Genomic DNA, 6,529 nt, shown 5'->3' with positions numbered 1-6,529 from the left:
ATAAAAAGGCAAAATTTAATGAAAGAAAGGCTACTTTCTCATTTTATTTCTAGTCAAGTAAAAGCCTTAGGTCTGTCAAGTAAAGTGGTATATACCAATCTTAAATGCATGAGTTATGCACACCATTTGTAGTAACCAGAGCTGTTACTCCTTGTGATTTACCCAAACCTAAAGTAAGTTACTGCTGTGCAGCCAGTATTACCCCATATAACATTATAGCCTACTACTACTGATTAACAAACTTGACTGATTAGATTCTCCTTGGGTGAATGCTGAAATGTGTATTTACAGAAAGCTTCCCTGGTGATACTAAGGTAGCTTTTGGGTCTAAAAAGTGTTACATGAGAGTTAATAGAGACATCGATTATAGCATAAATTTCCATATCAAATGAATTTTTCTTTAAAAAGAGAAATTCTATTAATAAAAGCTAAACAAACATAACTGACAGCCACAATACTCCTTTTGATTTGTTTAATAATTAAGTCAAGTTCATTCTCACCTGCTTTGCAAATGTGGTTGTCTCTGGCTGCAAATCCTTTTTCATCATATCCCTTTCCTTTTCACTCAGCTCACTCTTCCTCTCAGCCTACTAGTCTCAGGGCAATCATCTTACTTTCATTTTTCTTTTTTGTTTTTAACTTATTTTGAGAGAGAGACAGAGCACAAGAAGGGGAGGGACAAAGTGGGACAGAGAGAATCCCAAGCAGGCTCTGCACTGTTAGCACAGAGCCCGATGCAGGGCTTGAACCCACAAACCATGAGATCATGACCTGAGCTGAAATCAAGAGTCGGATGCTTAACCAACTGAGCCACACAGGTACCCCACTTTCTTAGCCTTTTTAAGGATCCCTTGCCTCCCATCTCCAATCTCCTCCTCCCGTATCTATCCCTGTTTATTTCCTTCCTGCCACTAAATTGTATTGTCTGTATTTCTTTTTAAAGGTTTATTTTATTTTGGAGAGGGAGAGACAGAGCACAAGCAGGGGAGGGGCAGAGAGAGACACACACACACACAGAATCTGAAACAGGTTCCAGGCTCTGAGCTGTCAGCACAGCCTGACACGGGGCTTGAACCCACGGACGGGGAGATCATGATCTGAGCCGAAGTTGGCGGCTCAACCGACTGAGCCATCCAGGTGTATTGTCTGTATTTTTACTCACTGTTAGTCTCTCCCCACTAGACTTTGTCTTTCTTTTCACCATAATAACCCTAATGCCTAGAACATTTGGTAGAGGGTGGGCTATATTAGACAGGGAATTTGAGGGCAAGCAATAGACATCAACCCATTTAATTAAACAGATAGGCTACCCAGTCAGAAACAAAGCCCAAAGAAGCATGCTGCAGAACCAGTCTGGTGAGAAAACTGCCATCTTTGGCTCTGGATGTCTGCTCTGGATGCAGCTGATACCACCAAAATGGAGTTTAGTGACATAAGGGTTGCTATGCCTGGAAAGTAGATGTTGCTTTACTCACTGCTTCTGCTGCCATAACCCATCATTAAAAAAAATTCTAGACCTTCACCAGGCAGATCTGATCCAAAATTCTTTCTGTTTAGCAGAGCTTAGGATATAGGCCTGCACTCCTTGTCAGAAGGTTGAGAATATAAGCATATTCAGCTTCTACAGTGGCAGGTGAACTTGGCCTTATACAGAGGAGTCCCCAAATATAAGAAAAAGGTTCACCTTCTAGGAGGCCAAAATGAAGATAAATGTCTCCATTTAAACAGACCCTCAAATATTTCTTAAATAAACCATAAACTATATCGAAAGATATTATTAGAGTAAGTTTTAAGTAAGTATATGTAATGATAAATTTTCTAGTATTTAACTGCTATCAATTACTCCTTCTTCTAATTCTGGTTTCTTCCTTACAGACATGAAGAAAAAAGTCTGTGTTTCCAAGCAGCTCTTGAATTTCTTTAACCACGATGTGAGAGACCATGTCAGGTACATTACAGATTCCCCTTAGATGAAGGACTTGTTGCCTGGCTGTTGGGAAAGTGGTCAGCCATCAAGTTTAAGCTACATAGCTTTTCAACATAAAAAATATCAGGTACTGCTAGATAAAGTATTTAGCATTTGGTGCTCTTTTAATTTTGCTTTAAAATTTCAGTGAACACAGACCAAAAAAGTTTGAGGGTAATACATAATTAAGCAACAAATACTCTCAAAAGTGTTAAAATTTGAACTCTTTGGGGCCTTTATTTAAGAAATGCAAAGAAACTGATGGAATATTGATATTCTCAACCAAAAATTAAACAGAAATCTAAAAATATCACCCAGAAACCACTTTATAGTTCTATTTTTAAATGTTACTACATAAAAGTCTGGATTATAAAATGCTTAAATTATATTTTTGTTCTTCTTTCCCAGTACCTTCCCCTCACCCCCAAAATCCTTGGTTTTAAATAAGCAGGATATAACACTGAATTTACCTCACAGCTATGGTGTATAATTATCATTTTCAGAGCATAGGTAGGAAAATGCAATTGAGAAATAGTTTGCCCCATGGAACATTTCAGGTTGTAAAGCACTGAATCAACAAAAGCAGGAACTCTGAACTTTACCTTCCTACTAACAGATTCTAGATTGTACCCTGAAGAAAAATAAGTACCTAAGCATCCTGTGCTGAAAAAATTATTTTGTTTAGAAAATAAGTTAAACCCGCTTCATGCAAAAGCAGGTTTTTTAGTGTGACCTTAAGTTACAGAGAGGAAGCCACTCCCTTATTAAGACATATCCAACTATGGAAATAATGTGGAGTTCCAAAATTAGTAACAGTTTTATTATTACCACAGTGTGGAAATAAATTCTGTTCTTTTGCCCTGTTACTCAATCTGGTTAATTATACATGTAAAACAAAGTTATTCCTGGCAACTCCAAAGCCAAAATTCTAACTGTTATGTTGTTAGGTTTAGAAAAGAGAGAATTCTGGTAAAGAAAAAAAAAAGTCCTGCATAATACATATGTTATATTTTACTGACTCAATGTAATCCAACAATGGCTAACACTGAACACCCTAGTTTTCTCACATTTTTACTAGTCAGACAACCTACATGATATGAGGCACACTGGCTTTAGTTTCTAACAATGGCAGCATTCAAAATGCTAGAAGAGGGACAGGAAAAAGAATAAATTCAGAAAGTACTCCATATTAAGCCTCCATGATCAACATTATATTTGGGGGATTTACTTAGGCAATGAAACACAACCAACAATTTACTGCACAGCTGTATTATTATAATGACAATGCACAGATGTCAGGCTAGATTAAAAAAAATCAGTTATACCTCTCTACAGGAAATACCCTTTAAACAGATTGAAAGTAAAAGGATAGAAAAAGATATATTATTCACACAGAAGCCATAAGACATCTGGAGCTGCTATATTAATAGTAGACAAAGTAGGTTTTAAAGCCAAAATATTACTAGAGATGAATAAAAACATTTAATAATGGTAGAAATGTCAATCCATTGGGAACATTTAATAATTATAAACATACATGCTCCTAACAACAAAGCCACAAAGTTTGTGAGTAAAAAAACTGACAGAACTGATGGGAGAAATAGACAATTAAAAAAGAGTGTTTGGAGACTTCAATACCTCATTTTCAGTAAGAGAGAGAACACCTACATAAACAATGACAAGGAAATATAAGACCTGGATAACACTACCAACTAACACGGCCTAACAGACATCTATAAGACATTCCATCCAACAACAGAGCATACATATTCTTCTCAAGTACACATGGAACATGCTCTAGTACAGGCCATACATTAGAGCATAAAGTAACTCAATGAATTTAAAATGACTGAATCATACAGAGTGGATTAAAATTAGAAACCAGTAATGGAAGGAAATTTTGAGTAATTCACAAATATGCAAAAAATAACAACACAGTTAAATAGTCAATTAATCAAAGATGAAATAACAAACGAGATTAGAAAATACTTTTAGATGAATGATAATGAAAACAAAAAAAAGAAAAAAATATGGGAAAATTATGGGGTGCAGCTAAAGCAATGCTAACAAAGAAATTTACAGCTATACCATGATATGAAAACAACCTAAGTGTCCATCAATAGATGAATGGATAAAGATGATGAAGTATATATATACACAATGGAATATTAGTCATAAAAAAGAAAGAAATCTTGTCATTAAAGCATGTAACAACTTAGATGGACCTGGAGGGTATGATGCTAAGCAAAATAAGTAAGACAGAGGAATACAAATACCATATGATTTCATTTACAAGTGGAATATAAAAAACAAATAAATGAACCAAGAAACAAAATCAAAATAGATTTATAAATATGGAAAACTGATGGTTGCCATCAGTTAGGGGATGGGAAATAGGTGAAGAGAATCGAGAGATACAAACTTCAGTTGTAAAGTGAGTAAGCAAGCCAGGAGGATGAGAATACAGCAAAGGGAATATAGTCAATAACACTAATGACTTTGTATGGTGGCAGATGGTAATCACACTTATCATAGTAAGCCCGATAGTGCATAGAATTCTCAAATCACTATGTTGTACACCAGAAACTAATATAACATTGTATGTCAGTTATACTTCAATAAAAAAAGTTTATAGCTATAATGCCTCTATTAAAAAAGATCTTAAATCAACAGATCAACTTTCTATATTAAAATACTAGAAATACTATAAAAAAGAAGAGGAAACTAGAAAACTGAATCCAGCACTACATAGGAAGGATTACATATGATGCCCAGTTTATTTATATATTTATCACATATATACCATATATATATATATATATATATATATATATATATATATATATATATATATGTCATATTATATCATATCAATGTAGGAATGGCTCAATATCCCAAAATCAATTTATGTAATACACAAATTGCACAGTATCAAGAGAAGGGGGAAAATCACACAATTGTCTAAATAGAAAGAGAAAAAGCATTTGTTAAAAGCCAACATCCTTTCATGATTAAAAAGAAAACATTCAACAAACTATGAATAGAAGGGAACTTACTCATCCTGATAAAAAGAATCCAAGAAAAATGCACAGTTAACATCATACATAATGGTATGAGTGATTGAATGCATTCTCCCTAATAAAACAAGGATGTCCACTCTAACCACTTGCATTTAACACTACTAGAAGCTCCAGCCAGGGTAATTAATCAGGAAAAGAAGAAGCACCCAGATTGAAAGCAAAAAGGTAAATCTATCCCTATTTGTAGAGGACATAATCTTGTATATCGAAAATTCTAAGATAAAAAAATCTATTAGATCTTAAAAACCAGTTCAGTGAGATAAATATACAAAAATCTATTATATAATATATACAATTCTAATAAATGTAAAATGAAAAATCCAAAAATGAAATTAATATGATTCCATTTATAATATCAGCAAAAAGAATAAAATACTTTGAAATAAAGAATTTAAAACATACAGTGAAAGCATAAAACACTGTCAAAAAAAAATAGAGAAGTCCTAAATAAATGGAAACACATCCCGCATTAGTGGAGTGAAGAACTCAATGTGAAGATGACAATTCTTCCCAAATAGGTCTGCAGGTTCAACTCAATGTGTATCAAAATATTGTCTGCTTTTTCCCATAAAATGGAAAGCTAACCCAAAAACTCACAAGGAAATGCAAAAGATGTAGAATAGCCAAAAATATCTTTAAAAAGAACAAAATTGGAGGATTCATACCTCCAAATTCACAACCTAACACAAAGCTACAGTAATAAAGATAATGCGGTACTGTCATAAGGATAGATGTATAGATTTATTGAAAAAATTTAAGTGTCCATAAATCAATCTTTATATTTATGGTCAATAGATTTTTTTTTTTTTTTTTTTACAAAAGTGCCAAGACAATTCAATGGGGGGGTAAAACAGTCTTTTCAGCAAAGAGTGCTAAAACAACTAGATATCCAGAAGAGTGCAGTTGGACCCCTTTATCACACCATATTCAAAACTACTTACAGATAGGTCATAGTTCTAAATACAAGAACTCTAAAACTCCTAGAAAAAAAATTTGGGGATAAAACTCTGTGATCTTGGGTTGAGCAATGGTTTCTTAGATATGACACTAAAAGTACATAGGACCAAAAAAAAAAAAAGTATTTTGAGATTCTTCAAAATTTATAAATTTTATGCTTCAAAAGTCGCTATCAAGAAAATGAAAACACAATTCCACAGAAAAGGGGAAAATACTTGCAAGCCAAATATCTGATAAAAGACTTACAAGCAGAATATATTAAAAAAATTCTTATAACTCAATAATAAAAAGATAAATACCTCAACTTTAAAAATGAGATCTCAGTAGACATTTTTCCAAAGAAGATATACAAATGGCTAGCAAACACATAAAAAGATGCTCAACATTCTTAGCCATCAAAGAAATGCAAATCAAAAACACCATGAGATAGCACTTCACATCCATTAGTATTAGTATCATTGGCTGGTATCCATAAAAAAAAGGAAAATAAATTCTGGCAAGAATGTGGGTAACTAGAACACCTATA

The 6,529-nt window shown here is 33.5% G+C and overlaps 1 long non-coding RNA gene across 1 annotated transcript in view; it reads right to left on the bottom strand.

Moving 5' to 3' along the window:
- The window catches only part of LOC131498850 (uncharacterized), a 206,541-nt gene that overhangs the window by 155,379 nt on the left and 44,633 nt on the right, over positions 1 to 6,529 (bottom strand). The window lies entirely within an intron of this gene.

The sequence above is a fragment of the Neofelis nebulosa genome, chromosome 17 (assembly GCF_028018385.1).
Source record: "Neofelis nebulosa isolate mNeoNeb1 chromosome 17, mNeoNeb1.pri, whole genome shotgun sequence".
Taxonomy (NCBI): Eukaryota; Metazoa; Chordata; class Mammalia; order Carnivora; family Felidae; genus Neofelis; species Neofelis nebulosa.
This window is presented reverse-complemented; position numbering and strand designations above follow the sequence as displayed.